Here is a 22,666-nt window from a genome sequence, read left to right as displayed (position 1 = left end):
CCTTTACATTCTCAAATTTTTTTTGCAAGTTTGGAATAGAAGTTAAAGTGTTTGCAGGAAACCCACCCAAGGAAAAGAAAAAGAGTCTTTTAGGATAACAAGAGTAACACACCTCTCATCCACCTCCAAATTAACCAAACAGTTAATGCATACGTGTAGCACACGCCCAATAATGATACAGCCAACTAACATGCACACTAAATCCTACACAGCAGTGAAACATTGATCTTTGAGCAGTCCTTCTTGTTACAGTTTTTTCAAGGATCTAGGGTTTTGACATCATTCTATAACAAGGATTGCATTGTTTTTATTCCTGCAGCAACAGTGTCCTGGAACAGTGAGTACCCTACAAATATATGACAAGATGGTGATTTTACAACGTTGAAGTTTATTAGTGCATTCTACAAAAAAGATATGCCAAAGAGATGGATCCAGAAGGACAATGGAGGAGCATGGAGCACATAAGAAGGCTAAATCAAAACCTCCTGAGTTATTGCTGAGGTTTTAGTGCCACACAAGCAGAGAGCAGCTTTGGAGAAGTACCAGAAGAAATTCAAGGATTAAGTTACTTACAGGCAGCATGTTCCAGCTGTGGCAGAGACTGGAAAAAAGAACACAGAGCTGTTTATTACACAAGTTTGTAAATTAAGTTAAGCTCAAGGCTGTTTGGAGGTTGGCAGCAGAAACTGACACCAACATTGAGGGCAGAAGGTAAGAGACAATCATGAGCCTTGAAAATGTACATCACTGTATAAACAGAAGGATGAAGCAATTTGGTCCCAAAGGCCAACATAGTGGAGCAATCCAGGAAAATGTAGGCATGCTTACATTTAAACATAGTTTCCATGGAATTTTCTGAGCATGTGTATTTTCTGAGTACCTACAGATGGTGCGCATAGTGTTTTTAAAGATCACAAACCTAGTTCCTCTTGTTTTTGCACATTCAGAGAACTGGCTTTGTCTTTCATCCTGCTTCTTGTTACTCAAACAGACTTCATGCTTCAGATTATTTTATTTCACCAGAAAAAAAACTTCAAAGTCACTTACATGCAAATATAAAATGCTATAGCACTTCCTTTTCTTTTGTGAAGGCCAGTATATGTTTTAACTGAAAAAAAAAAAGGGCCATTCTGGGAAATGTAAACGAGCATCCTTTCCTGGCAACATGGCGTTGTCAATTCAAGACAAAAACCTGTGGGTTTTTTTCTTTATTTTGGAAGGATATTCATATTCCTTTTACTAAGATGATAGATCCAGAGGATGATGGCAGAACTAAACAACCAGGCACAACAGGCTGTGACCAGCAAGAAGACAGCCTACAAAAAGGCAGGTGTTGAAATTAAGCAAAAGGAGAGGACTATAATGTCTCTTACATTGAATGTGAAAACATAATAATAATAAAAAAAAAGAGACTGAGTAGCAGCTTGCAAGAAACATTTAAAAAAAACCCCTCCCCTTCTTTAGGAGTAGGGAACCTGCCAGAAGGTCTGTAAGGTGATAGATAATCAGTTTATGAATAAGGCCACATGGTAGTAGGGGGGAAAAAACAGTGGGTTTTTTTAAATGTTTGCTGTGGAGGAACCTGGGGAGGTTCCCATACTGGAATCTTCCTGGGCAGAATATGAGAGTCTGTGTCTCAACGAATGTCAGTGAAAGAGGTTATGAAACAATCCATGTAAATTAGTAGACCCAAATGGCTAAGGTCAGATGGGCTCCCAATGATTTTTGAGTGGTCTTGGCAGTCTGGAGAGGTCCCAGCTGACTGGAAGCTGCCAAACATCCCAATTTTCAAGAAAGGCAAGAAGGTCAACCCTGGAAACTACAGCCTGTCAGTCTCACTTCAGTGCCTGGTAAAGTTATGGAGAGGATTACTCTGGGAAGTGTTGAAAAACACTTGAAAAATAATGAAGTCATTGGTCACAGCCAGCACTGCTTCATGAGGGGAAAGTCCTGCTGATCAAACCTGATTTCCTTTTAGGACAAGGTGACCCACCTGGCTGATCAAGGGAAGTCACTTAATTTTATCTTTTTGGATTTCAGGAAAGCTTTGGATACTGTCTCTCACAGGATCCTTCTGGGCAAAATGTCCAGGCCACAGCTGGATAAACACATCATGTGTTTATCAGAAATATGGCTAATAAAGCCGGCTGGGAACTACTTTCTTTAGAGAGGGAACTTTTCGTAGACACTTCCAAAATTGCCCTTTTCACCTTCAAATTCAATTAGCTTTGGTCATTAGCTGAAGTTTCAAGAAGTGTGATGTCTTTCCATTTTATCCCCACTACCACAAACACAAGTTAGCTCCCTAGAATTTGTGTTACTGGGTTTATCATGTAGAATAAAGCTTCACATAGGAATTCCCAAATTCCCTGCTGAGAGTTACAATCTTTTCCCATTATAAATCTCATTGCTCATTGGCTATTCATTTGCACCTATTCTTTGAAATTCAGCAATTATATTAAGCTATGAAGCCAGACTCCAATTTCTAGATGCTGTAATATTCTGTTAGGTCACTGATGCCTCCCATAAACTATAAAAGTCACTTGAAGATCCTCAACCACGAGAACTCAGAGTTTTGGTCAGACAGCTGGTGAAGATCTTTTGCAATATTTAGGCTTTATCTCTGAGAAATCTCTTTACATGCCAAAAAGCAACTACGGTTTGTTATCACAGAGGTATGTGTTGGTAAAACGAACTTGTTTAACTCTGAAATGTAACAACATCTACTTTTGTAAACGTTTTAACGGTGTTGTGAACATCTTTACAGCGCAGCATGTAATAAAACCACACTTCTCAAAATTCCGCTTCAAAACATGTTTCATGTAAATGAAGATCAAAACTCCTGTAAATGGCATTGACACCATGCAAAGAAGCAGGAAGCTACCTAGAGATTTTATGATACAGATCAAAGGATACTAAAGGTGCTTTAATAGAATGTAGATGCTCTCATACAGTCAGAACAAAAATAAGAGGGAACAAATTCTGCAAATCTTTAAAATTACCAGTTCCCGTGGCAGCTCTTATCAGGTAGCAGATATTCACAAGTTCAAAACCATCCTTGTCTGCAGCACTATGGTCACAAGGCACTTTTTCCACTTTGGATTTCTTCTGCAACTTTCATCTTAATTTTACTTTGTTCAAAGCAGCCTGGAATAAAGTGTTATGTTACAGAATCATAGAATGATTTGGGTTGGAAAGGACCTAAAAGATTTCAGCATTCCAAGCCCCTGCCAGGGACACCTTCCACTAGGCCAGATTGCTCTAAGCCCCATCCAACCTGGCCTTCAACACTTGCAGGGATGGGGCTTCTCTGGGCAACCTGTGCCAGGGCCTCACCAGCCTCACAGGGAACAATTTCTCCCTAATATCATAAATCTATTCTCTATCAGTTTGAAGCCATTCCCCCTTGTCCTGTCACCACATGCCCTTGTGAAAAGTCCCTCTCCATCTTTCTTGTGGGCTCCCATCAGGTACTTGGAAGGCTGCTATGAGGTCTCCACACAACATTCTCTTCTCCAGACTGAACAGCCCCAATTGTCTCAGCCTGTCTTTGTAGGAGAGGTGCTCCAGTCCTTGAAGCATCTTTATGACCTCCTCTGGACCCACTCCAATAGCTCCATGGCCTGTGGAGGTGCACACAGGCTCATTTCCTAAGCATCTCCTTGTAAAGCTTTCTTCCTGGGAAATAGGTCCACATTTAGTAGCCATCTCCTATCTGTGTACAATTTTAAGAAAAAGAATGCAAATCATGCCCAGGGAAGCTTTTAGATGACCTGATTTGAGCCACCAGCAAATGCCACTGTGGTTTCAGCAACCTTTAAGCCTCTGAGTAATAAGGAATATGGTTGCTGCAGGAAGTGGAGGTAAAGTCTACAGATGGGCACCTTCTGTTCTCACCTTGCCAGACCTGAGAGGAGCTCTGCTCATCACCTCCATGGCCTTCCAGCTATACCAGGGCTGGCTGGCAGATTCATTGGGACAGAGGTGAAGCCTCGAGAGATGGGATTAACAATGTCTATGGTGCTGATAAATCACCCCCCTCTTCTCCTTTCTCAGACTTCCCATTTGCAGCCCTTACCATGTCACAGTCCGTGCAAGTTCTTTAACATGCAAGTTATTTGCAGTTGGTGCTCTCTTTGTTACAGGAGGAATCCCTACAAATGGGATGGGAAGGCTTAATTTGAATGATCGTGGGCTTTGAGATTGATAACTCTCAGAAGTGTCCTCTATTTTTTAGGTTTACCATGCATGGCTGGAAAATAGCTGAAATGGGATATCTGCAAGAAGGAAGGGACCTGTTTAAAGAGTTTTTATGCAATTAACAAACGAACCTGAGAAAAATGACAATTCTGATGAACTCTAAGGTATCACTCACGACTAAACATTTAGACCGTCCCATCTCTGTTCAGAAATGTCTGAATCAGTGATTACAATGCTCGTTTATCTAACACAGGCCTGTGTGAGTGTGTCATTGTTGCTGTATCAGTCACTCATGGATAATCCCCCCCCTTTGTAGCTTTCTGTGTACAAGTGTTACATGTCCTCCAGTAACACCTGATCCTGAACAGCAATTTCAGAACAAGCTGAAGGAGGGTAACTGTGCAAATATCACTGACTGGCAAAACAGCTGCTTGCGCTGCCTGAAAGCTGCTGATCTCAAGGGAAACCTTTCTCGTAACAATGAAAGTGCTCCCTGAAAACTGCCAACATGGGGAAGGACTTTGGCAACAGAAAATAGCTTAGTTCAGCCTAGAAAAACACAATCCAAAATCTGTAGTTGTATTTAAGTGCAGTTTATTCAAGACAGTTCTTGATCGTCTTTTTGTCTCAGAATCTCAGAGGAAACATCCAAGGTAAAACAGCCAAGAGCCCCAAACTGCCTTACACCTCCTGCCTCTCAAATTGCCTCTCCCCAGGAACTCACTAAGGGAGCTTTCCACACTGTAAGTTTTTGAGACTCATTGCATTCCTCTTCGTATTCTGTTTGTATCAAAATAAATTATTTACATGAGTCATAAATGACCTGCACAGCTTTCGAAATGCAGAGTCCTGATTTCATTTGCACCAGTGGAAAGCAGAGACAACTTAGTACAGTCGTCTATGGGAGCTCTTGTGTGTGAAGCTGGGACCTGATCCAGGACTAGTGTCCCTACAGAGCGTTCTTTCCCAGAAGATTCACTTCTGGTGTTTTCCGTCATTAATGGAATACCGTCCTTATATGAGTGCTTTCTTCTAAGCTAATGGAGCCAGCCAGGCTTTAATTGATTGCAACAGAAAGACAATCCCTGGAAAAAATAGAGGACTTTATTCACTGTAGAATTACAATTTTTATATCTTTTCATTCCTTAATATCCAAATACCACTAGTTCAAAATTATACAATAAAAAATAAGTTATCCAAGCTCGCACATGATAGTTCAGGTGAGCTGAGCAAGGGGCAGATCATAATTCCATAGTTTGCCTTTATCCAAATGAAGGCATCATGGAATAAATGTAAGAAAAATAATAAGAACAAACTGTTATGATGTTTTCTGCAAGAATACAGCTTTCAGTTTATCTATCCAAAATTTCATTAACATATATTCTTAGGAAATACATCTGAAGTACAACTGCTTCTTGTGGGATTTCACGACGACTCTTAGTTTTTTTAATGCATCATAAAATCTGTAAAATGAAGGCTTTTTTAACATTGTGCATAAAATACTGCATTACTTTTTAGTAAAAGGCAGACAATTATTAATTTCAACCCAGCACCACATGGTTGTTATTAACGCCATTTATGACATACACTGTAGATGGATTTGCTCAGACTTAGGAAGACCTTCAAATATTTGAAATAAGGTTGTCACAGGAAATCTTGCCGAAAGCTTTCTCCTGGTAACTACAGAAAAAAATAGTATTGTGTAGGAGGCGTGTCCAAGACACGGGGGACGTGCAGGGGCAGAGAAGCCCAAAGGAGTATGCGTCTAAATGGATAACCCTATTAGTTATAAAGTCACGTGGTTTTAGGGGATAAAAGGAAGCGCCGAATTTGAATTAAATCTCTTTGTTCTCCACCTCACAAAGGGCGTGCATCCTTCTTTATTATATAAAGGTATAACGACACGTGGTTCCTACACGTGGCGCATCGGACGGGGACATGAAACCTATATTAGGATAGATTAAAATATCCTGGATCAGGCAAAAGATCGGTAAGCCCCGAGTATCGTCTTAATTATCTGAAGGCGGGGGCTTTTCACTGAAAGAAACCGAGACGTCTGTAAATCCGTTGTCTCAGTAGCGCATGAGAAACGGGAATTAAAATACTCAGCTCAAAAAATATTAGGGATAGTGCACAGGAACGAGAAGAAAGAAGACAAGAAGCCGAGAGATTGGAACAGCGGACAGCCAGAGAGAGCGGAGCAGGGTCTAGCATCCACCGAGTCAGACTGAGAGGCAGCGCCTACATCCAGCACGCGGCCAGGGCTAATCCCTGAGCGGCACCATGTCCGCAGCTCAGAAACCCGGGCGGTGGAGCACACTAAAGCCGCCGGGAAAACCCGTGCCACCCGCCGCGGCCGCCAGCCGCATGAAATCAGCTCCGCTGCCGCCCTCTAACATCCCCAGCCCCACTGCCAGACCCCGGGAAGCCCGCATCGGCGCACCCTTCCACCCAGCGGAAAGCGCTGCAGCCCCGCGCGACCTGCTGCGGCCCCCCCGCGCACGCCACTGGCGGCTGCCGCCGGCTGCGGGACCGGCACCTAGCGCCCGTTGCCTAGCAACCCGGCAAAAGCCGCGGTTTACAAACGCGGGTGAAACGGCTGAGCCACGCGTGTGCCGCCGGCCGCTTCCCTGCGCCCTCAAGCCGCCGGGGCCTCATGCTGCGTGCCGCCGGGACCGCCGAACAGAGACCAGCGCCGCCTTAACACCGCGCCGCCACACCGCGACCCCCGCCGCAGCGCCGGAACCCCCATACCGCCCAGCGGACCGTGGGAGCCCCGCAGCCACCTCCTGCCGACCCACGCATGCCGATAGCCACTGTGTGAAGCCTCCACGCCAAGGAGAAACCCACCAAGAGCAACGCAGACCCCGAAGGAACCTCCCACCGCTTCCGGCCACCGCCGCACCGAGGAACAGCCACGCCGTGCCGAGAAGCCCCCCGCCGCAGTATTGTGTCTCTGGTCTCCCAAGCAGACTGTGAATCCCCTCAAAACATACTTTCCACACCTGGGCTGTCGCTGCCCTTACAAAGAATGAACAGGAGCTGGTAAGACACTAAATAGAGGGAAGTATAGGCGTCAACACTTCTCTTGCCTCTGATTGCTGTCAAAAGAATTACCTGGATGTACAGCATTCAGTACTTTTGAATGCATTCCTAAGAGATGTATTAGTCAGAAGCAATAATAAAAGTAGTTTCCTATTCCCCTTCTATGAAAAAATATACGGAAATGGTGGTGAATTATCAGATGGCAGCGCCTCCACCCTCCTGAAAATACAGGACTTATTGCTCAGGAATACTAAGTTTTCACCTGCCACCTCATAGAGATTCCTTAAAAGGAAAAGAGAAAAAGGAAAATACTATTTTAATGCCATTCTCAGTGGCTGCTGTTTTGCTTGTTCAGCTCTAGTCAGCTCATCAGTTCATGCTCAGAAGTTGAAACTCAAAGTGATAGTGTGACCTATATCCATGGAGATTTATATACATAAATACAAGCACAAGTTATGTGCTTGTTTTGGACATAAATGATATGAATCTATTCTCCACAGGGAAGAGTTCAAAACCATGAAAAAGCCAAAAGGTTTTCCATAGATTGTCCCCTTTCTACTCTGCCCCAGTGCAGGAATAACAGCATGCTATTTTCTATTTCAGGGAAGGGAAATGCTGGATTTTTTAGCCTAAGCCAAGGGATTTCCTTTAACTAGGAATTTGTAGTGGGGTGACCATGGCTGGATGCCAGGCACCAACCAAAGCTGCTCCATCACTCCCCTCTGCCACTGGGCAGGGAAGAAAAAAATATAACAAAGGGTTCATGGGTTGAAACAAGGGCAGGAAGAGATCCCTCGGTCAGTTCATCACAGGTTGTTCCTGCCGCTGCTTAGGGAAAAAAGTCCTTCCACTGCTCCCTGTGGGGCTACTCCCATGGGAGAAAATTCTCCATGAACTTTTCCAGCGTGAGTCCACCCCTTGCACGGGGTCACTCCTGATGGGCTCAGCCTTGGCCAGCGGCAGATCCGTCCTGGAGCTGTATGGAATTGGCTGTCTTGGACTCGGAGGAAACCTCCAGCAGCTTCTCACAGAAACCACCCTAGAAGCCCCCCCGCCATCAAAACCTGGTATCTTCCTTTATCTACCTTTATCTTCCAGGCTTCTTTCTCCTTCACACTCCACTTGTCTCTAACAAGTTACTTTACGCTGCTCATACTCTTTATAAACAATGTACAGTATGGTGCAGTAGAGACATCTAGTGACTATTTCATGTAATTAAAATGCAAAGGATTGCTGTAGGAGGGAAAAATAAACTTCTTCCAAACCCTTAAAATACCCATCTTTACATGCTCTCCTCAAATCCACTAACAAAATAATTGGCCAGTTCTGGGCTAATTAATACACAGGATGGAAAAAATGATCAAACATCACTGGCTTCTGTGTCTCCAGAGCCTCTTTCCTCCTTTCCCCAGGTGTCTTCAAAAACCTTGGATGCTACAATAAATAAATTTAGCCTAGCTTTGCATTGCTGGCACCGAGGACACCGTTTAGTGTTTAAGTACCAATAAAAATCCCTTCCTCATGTTATTTTGCTAAAGAATCTTCCTCAGAACATCTTGGCTGCAAAGCCAAGCAACAAATGTCTTTTTCAACTGAATTACCACCTACCTGCTAAGGGAAGGGTGGGATGTTGGAATTAGAAGGGGATGGATTTTGCAGCTGGAAGGGGGTTGGAATTAGGTGATCTTTAAGGTCTCTTCCAACCCAAACCGCTCTATAATTCCATGTTCCTTTGAACAGAAATTCTTCAACCCTGAGATAGTCTGCCCTTTAGGTGCTGAAATCTAAGCTGTCCATTAACATCTACTTTCCAATTAGTAAAGAGAAATAGCTACCTCCATGGTCCTAGCACATTCTCCTGAAAGGTCAGAGGAATGGTCCCTGAATGTCTCCTGAGGGACCAGCTGAAGGAGGCAGCAGGAGCAAGATGTGTCCTCCATTCCTGCAGTGTCCCAGGCTGCTGCTGAAGGACAGGACCTCCAAGGAAAGAGCTTTGTATGTGACCGCTCCATCAGTTCTGTCAAGTGCATAAAATAATGAAGATCAACCTGATGGTGCTTGTCTGTCTTGCCAGAAACCTCCTCTCTCAAGAGGAAGACTCCTGAATCATGAACATGAACTAGGTCATTCATGATGGGCCAGAGCTACTAAAAAAGTAAATGTAAAGAATAATAAATGTACATGTAATAATCAAAAAACCTGTTTGGCTTCAGACTGAAAGAGGGGAAATTCAGGTTAGATGTAGGGAAGAAATTCTTCCCTGTGAGGGGGTTGAGGCCCTGGCACAGGTTGCCCAGAGAAGCTGTGGCTGCCCCATCCCTGGAAGTGTTAAAGGCCAGGTTGGATGGGGCTCTGAGCAAGCTGGGCTAGTGGAAGGTGTCCCTGCCCATGGCAGTGGGTTAGAATGAGATGATCTTTAAGGTCCCTTCCAACCCAAATGATTCTATTACTCTATTATTAATACAGAACTTTTCAGTTACCAGTGTTGTGAAAGCCCATTCTCAACACAGTTCAGTCATTTAAGCTGAAAATGCTGAAGTCATTCTTTCTTTCTTTCATACTTCTTCTATGGCTGGTTCCAAGAGGTCAAAATATTGCATTTCTTGACTTACCATCATGATAATTCCAAAGAACTGTGTTGTCTGTCTTTAATGAGAAAATTTGATGACCAACATAAAGAGGAATAATAGATCAGACTCAGCCCTGGTTTAATTCTGAGTTTAATAATGCCACTGGGATATGAGGACTAGCATGTGGTGTAGAGCTGATTGAAGAGCAGAAATTCCCCTGGGAGAAGAATTCAAAGTTTTGCTATAATTTTAAGTTACCATAAACTCAAAAAAATTAGAAATTTCTATGAGGATGAAAATCCAAAGGAAAAAAAAAGAAAGTTGGCCTTATAGCAACATTTTCAAACCTGATTTTTAAAATTAATTTTATTCTTCATGAAATAAATTTAAAGAAAATTTAAATGCAGAAAAAAATTTTTTTCCAAACTCTTGCAATTTGTTTTTTCAGCAATAAAAACCTCCCTACATCATCGTTTCCTGGTTTCAACCCTGAACTACTGAAGTTTAGGAGGAAGTGATCTGATAATCACAAACTGAACAATCTAATCACGAACCGAACAATCTAATCATCACGATCTGAGTTGAAACACATTTTAGTGTCCAGTTGGTTTGAGGAGGATATGAACACATTCAGCATGTTGCCAGCTTGAGTTCCAAACAAAAATTACATGTGGGCTGAAGGTCCCATTTTATGAGAAAGTTGATCAAAATCACAACTTTAATAGAACATACACCATCAGAAGGGAGTAAGAATGAAGAACTGCTTACCAAAAGCTACAAGGTGAGAATTTACATTTGAAAAAAAAGGGTTCTGGTTTCCTTCCGTTTTACAGACATCTAAACACTTGTTTTGACCTCATGTGGTATGGTGGAGAGTGGCCAAAAATAGGGGATGGTATTTTTTCAGTGAGTCCATTTTGATTGCAGGTCTGAAAGCAACTTTTCAAAATGGCAAGTGAGGTGGCTTATGCTGAGGTACCACCCAAGGAAAGAGTACATTTCACTTCAGAAACTTCAGATACAGGTAAAAAAATGCAATAATGTTAATAATATTAATACCATTCATAATTTAATGTTACTTCATTTCCCTCTGCTCGATGCCACGTTTCATTCTTTCTTAGATCATTCAGAAGTCATGTTGAAAGCATTTTGATAACTGTTAATAACCTCCCCTGTTTATTATATATCTCTTTGCTTGGCAAATTCATGTTTATTAAATAGAATAAATACTGAATTCTAGCGAAAGTGAAGACTGACCTTTAAAATCTCATTCTGGATTTCAGTAGTATGGCTGAAATGTTCTGTTTCTGAAAAAAGTTAATGTTCAGACATTGAAGATATTTACACGGATTATTGGAAACTCATTGACAGCTGAATGGACTTCTCCCTCCTGCAGTACACTTCTATTTTATATCTTAATTTGATTCCTTTCTTCGACACCAGAAATATTTTTAAATTCTAAAATGATAGTTCTGTTTCTAGTTTTTCTTCTCTTTCTTTCTTCTTTCTTTCTCTCTCTCTCTCTTTCTTTCTTTATCTGTCTCTGTCCCCCTTTTTCATTTCTAAAAGTTCTATGGCGAGAAAAATGCAAGTCAAATTTTAATAGAAGTCTCTGTAATTTTGAAAACTGTTAGCCCTCCAATTTTTGTATGACCTACTGATATCTTCAACTGTAAAACTGATTACTCAAAAACTTTATTTTCAAGTAATAAAGTGCAAAATATAGCCATTCATGGATAAAAGCAGGAAATAATTCATGTTTTTAAGACATATATTTTATCAGTATGAGATGCTTGGAAATTCAGTATCTAAAAATTTTTTGTGGGCAATTATAAGGCTGAATAAGTAACCAAATTTCATGCAAAATATTTTTCTTATGCTTTAGAGTAGGACAGCATGGTATTTTGAAAAAAATCTTTTCAATTGCAATAGTAAAATATCACCAATTCTTGTCACTTCTCCTAATCTTGCATCCCTTTTGGTGTCTTAATAAATGCTTTATTTTAATATTATCCTAAAACACTGACTTCCACAGGCTGTTTGTAGTATCTTGCATGAAGAAATACTTTAAATTGATCTAAATTTTAAATTTTAAATTTTAAATTTAAATTTTAAACATCTATTAACAGCATCGGTGTGTGCTACTGAGATATAGTGAAAAAACCTCACCTATCTTTATAATTAATATTTTTTCACATTCTTATATTTATAAATATTTCCATTCTTACAACCTCTCTCTTTGATTTCTGTGTGTGTTCCATTGCTTTCATACTTGAGAGCCCGAGTGCAGGAAACTAAGTTCTCATCTTCTGCCAAACTCTGTTAAACTGTTCTGACTCCTTGGCAGCTGCACGAGAAAGATTTTTTTAGAAAGTTCTAAAAAAATGGGTTAGATTCCACATTTTTTGTAAGTCTGAGGTAGATCTCAGCAGCCCTGGCACCCTTAGGACGTTGCTTTTCTTCAGGCCAAAGCTTGGTGTTTGCCATTACAGAGAATTCAGAGCAGGGATGTTGCCTATCACCCACCTGCCTGAAAAGACTCAAGAGACCTTGCGGTCTTAATCCATACATATTTGACATTAAGTCATTGATAGAGCAAGGCTAAATTTGCTCCTTTGAGACAAAAATTATAACGTAGGCCATAAAAAAAGGGGTGTTCATACTGCCCTACCTGTGAGCATTTTCTTGTTACACACTTCAATGTTTGTGCTGCCTTACCTGATTTTGTGGCTCTAAGTTTGCTTTGCTTTCCCACAACCACTACGCTTGTCCACTAGTTAGTCTGCAACCTGCTTTTCCTCTGCCTTCAGCTTCTGCTTCCTTGACTTTTTACAAGAGGAGGACAGAGCTTTTAACCTGCAGGCCTGGACGTGTCCTACGTTTTGCACTGCTGAAATTTGCATTTGCTCGTCTTCCCCGTGGCACTTCAGAGAAAAATCTGTTTGGTTTCTTTCTTAAGATTGAAAAAAAAAAAAACCAACAACAATTTATTTCATACACTTTCAGCAAGCAAATTTGATGGAAGAAGCTCCTGGGAAATGAGGCAAAATATGCAAAGCAGGCAACCTCCAAGGTGTTGTGTTGCAGTTGATGTAAAAATATAGCTTCTTCCTTCCTTCTGCTGCCACACCTACCGAAAACTGCTGTGAAACATGTCCTGTCGCTCACCTACTCTGATAGTTCATCCTTGGATTTAATATCACCCAGTGGAGGATAAACTGTGTCACAGGGCAGTTCCTCATCTCATTACACCTGCAGTTATCTTTCTAGTTGTACCTCTTCCCACAAGCTTTCCTGATTGCACAAAATTGCTGAATTGGGCCAATGGTCCTGTAGACATCCCCTGGGCAGTGAGATACCTTCTGGACACACCTTTAACTATGTGAGTTTGAAAACACTATCTAGGTGATGCAACTCAACTAAATAATAGAAGTCAGGTACCTAAACATCATCTTTGCCTTCCGTGGGCTTTCCATGCAGCACTGGCCACTGAAAGCCAAAGAATGGGTTGTTTTTGCAGGGATAGTGAGAGAGATCTCCGCTGTTCTGCAGTGTAAGCATCCACATGTAAGAACAGACAAGTGTGGGCAAGGCCTCCAAAGATAGGGAAAGCTCCTATGAGACAGGAAATCTTAGTTCTTGTGGTTAAAGCAAAGCAGTTTCAGCAAGCCACATGCCTTCTTGGGAAAATGAATGGCTTGCTGCTGAAAACCCTGCTGCCAGTTCCTCTTCCAGCCCACCTTGCACCTTATTGTTAGCTAATCTGGTGATTGAGCTCTTCTGATAGTCCAGCAGACAGGAATGCTCCACTACTGAGGCGAGGAAGGCAGAGAAAGTAATTTGCCAGGCATTTCCAGACTTTTGAGGAAACCCACCCTGACAAGATTTTTTGTGCTGTTGGTTGTAAAAATCTTGTAACACACAGTGAAGCACTTTTTTTACTGGGTGCAACCAGGAGTGTCACAACCATTCCAGTGGTTACTGGGGCATAGGAGGGTTTTCTACTCATTGACCACCAGATAGGGAATGGGAAGATCTCTGTCCTGTCACATTTGAAAGCCTGATGTAAGACTATAGAAAGTTCTGAAGTGCCTGCCTCAGGCTCCATGCATGGAAAGCAGTGACTGGAGGTAGATCATGTGATGACCAGCCATTAATAAAAATCTCATTTAAACACATGGAAGGATGAAATTGAGGAAGAAAAATCCGTGGATGAAATGAAAACAGTATGTTTATATTTTACATACATTTTAAAATTATGTTTCATTCATTAGGGATGGGAAAATACCCTGTCTTTGCTCTATGCACATGCTTTGTTCCAACAGGAATTGTGCTCTTCTTTGTGAAAGAGGAAACAAGACAAAAGGCATATTTTGTAGCCATGTACAAGATCTGAATTCAGTAGGAAGAAGTTTATTGAGAAATAAACAGGAGAAAAAATTAATTCACTGAAAAGAAGTTGTCATTGATTAACTTCTGCTTAGAGGTTGACAGAATGTATATATGTGTGTAAAACAAGAAAAAATAGAATTATTATTAGAGTAGTTCACTGTGTGACAACCTATGGTCACCTAGAAGGGTTTTTTAAAATTTTCATAGATTTAATAACTGAATAATATTTCCTTATTTTATTTTATTTTATTTTATTTTGAAAAACTGCACAGCAAGGCAATTATATGCATGAAATCTCCTAGTAATTTCTTTTTGGCACATTTACTCAGTGACAGAAAAAAAAAGTAATAAAGCAACGTCTCTTGCATGTTGTTGCTCTTCTCACTTTCCCAGAGAGGGTCTGATGCTGCAGGGGATTGAGTGCAATGAGCATGGCAAGGGCTGGCCTTGGGCAGGTTCTAATTGCAACACTTTTTGTTCCTGCAGGTGATCCAATCACATATGCTGAGGTGAAGGTGGAATGGAGATCTGACAGACCTGACAGCACATCCAAAATTACACATTCAGGTACCACAACACAGCAGGACACTTCACCTTTTCTCATTGCATTTTATCCTCTTTGTATATCTCTTTGTATTACACACAGTGGAGGAGTTGCTTAGGGCTAAGTGTCCAAAGAGATGTTGATATTAGGAAGAAATTCTTCCCTGTGAGGGTGGTGACACCCTAGCACAGGTTGCCCAGAGAAACTGTGGCTGCCCCATCCCTGGAAGTGTTCCAGGCCAGGTTGGATGGGGCTTGGAGCAACCTGGGCTGGTGGAAGGTGTCCCTGCCCATGGCAGGGGGTTGGAATGAGATGATCTTTATGGTCCCTTCCAACCCAAACTGTTCTGTATTTAAAACAAAACTGAGCTACTTTTACAAAGTGATAGCCAGGAAGCAAAAATTCTGGACAGTGTTTTGACAAGTGTCAGAAAAAATGTGTCTATCACTTCTTAAGTTAAAATTTTAAGATATATTAAATTTTCTCAAACTGTGTAAGTAAATTTTGTTCTGCAAAGTGAAATCATGTCTTGGATATGAGTTTTAGCTCTTGTATGTGAGGTGAAAATGAAGTAGAGAATGAAAGAAAATATTCCATTCATGCAATGCAATAAGAGCATTCAAGATATTTATAGAGAAAAGTGGTAGCTGCGGCAAATGCTAGTGAGAACAGGTATTTCCACTGGGGTTTTAATTTGGCCTTACAACAAGGAAAAGAAACTGAAAGCTTCAGATGGTTTTTCTGATTAAAAGTGGTGGTTGGGCAGATGAGAGAGTGGGACAAGTGGAGATCTCAATCTGGCTGTTACAGAGGCAAAACTGCTTTCATTGAAATGCATTTCATTAATAATGATTTTATCCCAGTGAATGCAGGAGGGGACTGCAGCATGAAAAGTGTGGTCACTAATACAGTTTTGATATATGGCCATCGACCCATCTGGGTTTTAGCTGCCTTTTTATAGCCCTCAGTCCTCACTTCCTCCCTCTGATTCTGTCTACACTGTCCAGGTTTTCAGAATTTTGTTCAAGGAATATCAATATATGCTATAAATATGGAAAATTATTATAGAAGAGCTCTGTCCCTTCACATTCTTCACTGCAACCTCTTTAAAACCACAGAAATCAGATGTATGTTCTAATTCTCCATTAGATTGGGGGGTGGTTTACATGGAAAGTATGAAGGAATGGGGATCTAATGAACACAAAGATCCTAGTCAGGCTTACAGTTGGAGCAGAAAATGATGGAGACAGGGATTTAAAGACCATAGAAACAAGTGTTTCTTTGTTGTGCTTAAAAATTATGATAATCTGGAAAGAGTCTCTAGAATTTCAAATTATTATAACACCTTTTTAAAGCCTGAATGTGAACTACAGGATTTCCCTGTGGGTCTTCAGTTTTGTAACCTCAGGAAAATAACACAACCACTGCAAGGCATTTTCCAAGGAAAAGGCAGGGTATATTTCAGAGTGGGAAGCACTGGCTGTGCTGTGTGCACATGGCAAAATGTTGACATGACAGGGTTGGCAAAGCTGTGCTTTGCCACAGAAGGTAAGAGGTCACATTTTTAGGTGTTTTCTCAACAGCTATGATGATAAAAATTAGGAATGGCCAGGAAAAGGGCTCTTCTGCCCCTGAAAACATGATTTTATGTATGCACACAGGTTTGTATACATATAAACCTACATACATATACAGGTGTTAGATCTACAGCACCCAGTGTAACACACTCCTGCTGAAGGCCTGGTACAGCGATTTTGCATCCTCCCATAACTCAGAACAAAAGTTGACTTTGCTTTCTGCCTGTGGTGAGACTCATCTCCCTTGTCCCTTTGGCAGTGACCTGCTTGGAGAACTCACACTGGTGTTACGTTGTTTTCGCTCTGGTCTTCACTGCAGTGATTCTGTTCATCACTGTCATCCTCTTGGCAGTGAAATGTCCCAGCCTCTCAGGTGGACGCTGACGTCTTGTTGACACACAGGGTAAGCCATTTTTAACCGTGTCCTATTTTCATACAACACATTTGCATTTATCAGATGAGGTGCAAGGAAGCTCCCAAACCAAATGCTGGGTTGTTCAGAGAATCACAGAGGATGCTGAGTTGGAAGGGACCCACAAGTCCAAGTCCTGGCCCTCCTGGCCCATCCCCAAGAGTCACAGCATGTGCCCAAGAGTATCATCCAAACACTCCTTGAGCTCTGTCAGCCTTAGTGCTGTGACCACTGCCCTGGGGAGCCTGTTCAGTGCCCAACCACCCTCTGGTGAAAGAGTCTCTTTCTGATATCCAACCTAAACCTCCCCTGATACAACTTCAGGCCATTCCTTCAGGTCCTGTCACTGATCCTCACAGAGAAGAGATCAGTGCCTGCCCCTCCTCTTCCCCTCACAAGGAAGTTCAGTCTGGGATTTGAAGGCAATCAGGATAACAGTTGTTCAATTCAGACTAGGAATGGCAGTGGACAGAGAAATCCTCAGAGAAATCCTTCCCATCCACATGTAGTCCTTACATAGAGCCACAAAACATTTTTAATCGCTCTTCCAGGTCGCTCTCCCTGGAAGTTGTCACTGAGTGGCTCCCTTGTGATAGCTACATGACCAGACCTCCATCCCAAAGCATCCCAAGTCTTTCTATGGTTCTCATGGCACAGAGGTGCCCTCTCTTTACTCATAGGACCCTCACAGCAGGTTAATCTTCAGTGAGATTCTCTAATTCTAGTAACTTTTGTCTCTTTATTTCCAGATAACTCAGCCCAGGAAGGTTCTGCTTGTTCAACAGAACAGGACATAATGCTTGTTTTCTTTTACATGATTTTCTCTGAAGAGACTTGTATGAAAGAAGACCTGCCATCAGTCTGATCACTCTTCAGTTATGTCATCCCAGATCTCTGTTAAACCTCTAACCTCTCCATATCTGGGCAAGACATATTGTCGCTGGGTATCTGTCGAAGGGGTCCTGGTCCAAGGGGGGAAGAAGACACACAACACACATGAGGATGGTGAGACAAAGGGATGTCTGCCCGCTCAGCGCAGCAGGCAGCTTTTTTATTCAGTTCTCCCACCTCTACTTTCCCATATACAACACAAACATATTCTTACAACAACATCCAGGAATGCAGCACCTGCACTTAGCCACACAGCTCAAGGCTGTGTCCATGGGAACTATCTAATAGCTCCACTGCTCTCACGGGAAATGGCCTAACACTCTGCAACACTCCAAATCCTTCAAACTTCATTTGTGGGGCTGTGACTTTACCCCACAATTCCCCCTGTCTGTAATTGTGCCACAAAGGCCGCTCGCATCGCATCCTGCAGGGCCCATTGCAGGAGCGATACTAAACAAGGCAGCATCAGCAACACAACCACAACCACCAACCTTTTAGATGTACAAGGCCCCCCTAATGGCTGTGCAGGGATTCCTGGCTAGATTCTATCTTCACACAGAAGAAACACTCCCATAGGGAGTCGACAAGGTGCACTCACTGCTGGAGTACTCCAAGTCGGATTCTTACCGACACCAGAAGCAACTATTTCTATAGAAAGACAGTTCAGGGACCACATCCCGTACCATAGACTCACCACGTGCTTGTTCTATGTCATAACCTACACTTCAGTTAAAACAGAGTCCTCCTCTGGATGCACCCCAGGTTCAGATGTATTTGTTGGTAAATATTATTATATTGTCTGGTTTTATGTTATTTTCAGTTCTTATCCATTATAACTTCTTTGGGGCAGGCTGATATCAATGATTTGCAGACCCTGAGCAGGAGGAGGCTGCATAGCAAATATTTCTATAATTGTTCCTTGTATCTAAGCTTATCTCTACTTAAGATGTGTTGTTGCTGTTGTTAATGTACCCCATCTCTATAGTGAAATCAATAAAGGGATTTAGTCAAGCACTTGATACGCTGGTGTTTGTTATTCTGTTAGTCAGACAGGAAGAAAAATAACATTTAGTATTTGTATGACCTTCGAATTGTTGTCATGAAGGTCCTGGCACCTAAGAGACAACCATTTGCACTGGGGGGACAATGGGGTAAGCACCGACAATGGGGTCTGCGCTGGTTTAAAGGTAAACCAGCAGGGGAAATGAACTCAACTCAAAGGAGAGATTATAAGTCAGAATAACAATTTAATAAAATAATACAATAAGTACAATTATACAGATAAACAATTGGTTTTAACCCACAAAACCCAAATGTATAACCCAGCACCCTAGGCCATGAACAGAGTGGTGTTCTTTGGGCCCCCTGAGTCCAAAGTAAAAGGAGAGGGGAAAACCTGTTGGTGAGAGTGCTGTTGCAGTCTGGTCAAGAGTGGTGATTGCAGTCCAGTCGAGAGTGATAGTTGCAGTCTGGTTGAAAAGTGGTGGTTGCAGTCCAGTCGAGAGTGGTGGTCTGCAGTTTGGTTGAGAGCGGTGATCTGCAGGCTTCCTCTGGATCCCACGAATGGTTCCAAAAGTTCCAAGACTCCAAGATTATATTTTCTCCAGTTCAGGCAGGAATGCTCAGTACTTCCCTCTGGGCGGGGAGTTCCACAAAAGAGTGTGAGGAGAGGGAGGTACCCTCCTATCTTGCAGACCTCTTAACACCTAGTTTATAGCCTGAGGAGTCAGGCTGCTCTGGGCAGAAGGTGTAAATAGTCTGTTGATACCAGTTTCTGGGAAATGGCATGGAAGGCTATCGAATACACAGTTTTGGGTTACACCCATACAGTGATGAACTGGTCCCAGCTGTTCTAACTAGGACAGGGTCACTGGCCACAGATATGACATTGGGCATATTACACATGACATCAAAAAATAAACATGTGACTGTAAATCTGCCACTGAGGAGCTGTCTCTCATCTTTGTTTCTTGCCCCTGGAGGTTCCTCATTTCTTATATTGCATTCTCTCTTCCTCTGGCTGCAGGCACAGCCTGGAGCTGTGAATGACATTGATTGCTGCTGCCCACACTTAGCTGGTTTTTTTCCTGGCCTTTCAGCCATTCTCTCATCCCCTGGCTGAGAAGCCCCATCCCTTTTATTCCTGAACACAGTAATGAATGTGTTAATTAATTAAATTAATTAATTAATTAAAAGAATGCAAACAAGCCATTAGATGTGTAATCTGCAGGACCAGCAGGAGTGACAAAATCCCTTTGTTTTGTCGGTTTTTGCAGGGAAGCGAGTTTATGGCACACCTGTTTTACAGATCTTGCTACTCACCCTCTTTTTTTTTCAGACTTACCCTTGCCCTTCTCTCTTCAAGAAAAAGATACAGCCCAGAAATCCCAGAAAGCCAGAAGCTGGAGCCAAGACACAGGCAAAAATAAGAGACTTGACATTTAGCAAGTGGAAGGTGAGCAGGTAGAAATATTAGGTGGGCAGTAGAAGAAAGCACAAGGTGAAGGTAACATGAAGCAATCAGTGAGGTGTCAGAACCAAATACTTTTAATAATCCTACATTTTTTTAAATAGTTGAATAAGGCTCTATCACAGAGGAAGACTCCATAAACAGTATGTCCAGAGAGTACCATCTCTTTTACCCTTCTGCTTGCAAATATCCTCATCCAACAGCCTCCCAATTACCCTGGGTCATGTACTCCTCAGATTTATACAGTCTGGAGAGAGAAGAGGGGAAATTTTATGGTAATTTCCAGGATATTTGCTTCTTAGCCTATCCCTTTGTCAAATATAAAGACAGATAGGACTAAGGGGTTTTATTGTTTCTAGCCTTTTTCATCATCCTAAAAATACTAAAGATTTCATGTCTGGTCTCCTAGTTTAGTCAAAGAATCTCTTGGAGGTCTGAGAGATGAGGTAGTGTGCTATATTATGCTGGAGGTTGGAGAAATAGCTAAGCTTTTATCCATTTCCATTCTCCATCTGTAAATATACTATATAAATATACTATGGAAATGAAATAAGCAGAACCCCAGCCCCCTGTTTAACAGTATCCAAACATCCTTCTCATTTGACATATTATTCTTTTTGGTAAGTCAAAGATGAATGGGAATGAAAAGCAACAGCTCTGGTTGATCACCAAGACAGTGCTTCAGCTCCCCAGACACAGACTAAATATGCTGGGACCCTGAAGAGCATTGCCTGACCTGTCTTCTTCAGTGCCCCATCTCACTTGGTTTTCCAGTATGACATGTTTTTCTTTGCTATCAGCTCCAAGCTGCTATCCCAGGCTGAAAGCCGTGTAAGGACAAACAGAATTGTGGGTCTAGATAACAAAAAGGACCAAAGGAGATTACACACAAGAGAAAGCCTTTAGGGCTGTAGGCCACAAAAGTAGGTGGTTTGAGCTGTAGGAGCATTTCATGCCCTTTAGGAATGGCAATGGAAGAGGAATGGGTAGGCAGAAGGGGAAGGGAAGATAGTAAAATCTTTCAAGATGCCAAGATGCTGCTACACTGGTGGCTGTGAGTGAAGGTTACCACAGGTTCTGTGACAGATCTGTGGCTTTTTTTCAAATGCAAAAATCACAAAATGTGCCACCTAGATTTGAGAAGAAAGCCCTTCTAAAACTGGGGCTTTCGCGTGTTTCCAAGTTGTCTCTGTTTGGTTTCTTTGGATGACAGCAACCTTTCTATCACCAAAAAACTGCTACAGAATCACCTCCACTGATGAATCCTTTTGATTTCTTTCTGTCACTATTACCTGCTAGTGCCTGCTATCACTGTTATATAGCTTATTTTATATGGTCACCAGAAATACTCTCTTCCTGCAACTACAGGTGTAGGCAGAAAATAATTGATTGTTCCACTCCCTGGTTATCTGCTGTGTGACAGACCACCACCTTCAGTGGTCCCTGAACATCCCAGGCAAGAGGGATCTTCTAAGCCCCTCACTTTTCCTATCTTTGCCTTTCACTGCATCCCATTTCATACACTCTCTAGCAGCTACAAAACCTGACAGAGAAAAGGTAGGTCAGTGTCTTACCATTTATCTGCTTTTCCTTCTGCAGGTCTCAGAACTCTTCCCGGATGTGAACCACTTTCTAAGACAATCATTTAAAATGACCCAAATAGTAGCTAAATGTCGAATGAAACTCTCTTTTTTGTAGGCATGGAATTCCACTTGGACTCATGATTCCTCGCTATTCTTTATATTTTATGACCAGAACATGCACCAAGTGTTGATTGCCTTAATGCATCACCACAACCTGCATTAGGTAATGAGTGTAAGCAGAAGATGAGAGCAGAAAGTGTAATGTACTTAAATATCCATTTGTACAGAGACTGTAAGACTGGGAAGAAATGTGGAATTTATACTTTAATATCAGTGTGCATGAGTCAGTTGAAACATCTGAATTTGTTTTACAAATTTTTCTGTTGAACAGAATAATTATTCTGCTCTTGTTCCAAGAGGCTTTACGATTTTAGATTTATGACCCGAACATGCTGCTTTTTAAAGCAATTGAAACCTGGAGTCTTTTTCTTCTGCTGGTTTGGCAATGCTCCACATGTCCCTGGGGGAGAACTTCAATGCTATCAAGGAGAGGGAATGATGGTTTCAACTAAAATTACTACAGAGTGCTTGGACCCTACTTGTTAAGTTCAGGAGCAGACACAGGTCTAGTCACAAGCATAAGAGTGTGCCTTACTTATCACCTGCTTCAGGGGAAACAGGGCTGACTCACATTCCCATATCCCATAATGTGGGATCTGGACTAGATAAACAGACCGAGATCAATGGTATCAGGTTCAACAGGTGCCGGGTCTTACTCTTGGGTCACAACAACCCCCTGCAGCTCCAGGCTGGGGCAGAGTGGCTGGAAAGTGCCCAGTGGGAAAGGCCCTGGAGTGCTGGTGACAGCAGCTGGACATGAGCCCAGGTGTGCCCAGGGGGGCAAGAGGCCAATGGCACCTGGCTTGGATCAGCAATAGTGTGGCAGCAGGACCAGGGCAGGCATTGTCCCCCTGTACTGGGC

General features: G+C 42.2%; 1 long non-coding RNA gene across 1 annotated transcript in view; it reads right to left on the bottom strand.

Annotated features, from left to right (window-relative positions):
- Window positions 1-22,666, bottom strand: part of LOC135414008 (uncharacterized) — a 220,626-nt gene that overhangs the window by 3,645 nt on the left and 194,315 nt on the right. The window lies entirely within an intron of this gene.

This window comes from Pseudopipra pipra, chromosome 5 (assembly GCF_036250125.1).
Source record: "Pseudopipra pipra isolate bDixPip1 chromosome 5, bDixPip1.hap1, whole genome shotgun sequence".
NCBI classification, from domain to species: Eukaryota; Metazoa; Chordata; class Aves; order Passeriformes; family Pipridae; genus Pseudopipra; species Pseudopipra pipra.
The sequence above is the reverse complement of the archived record's forward strand: the minus strand, read 5'-3'. Positions and strand labels throughout refer to the sequence as shown.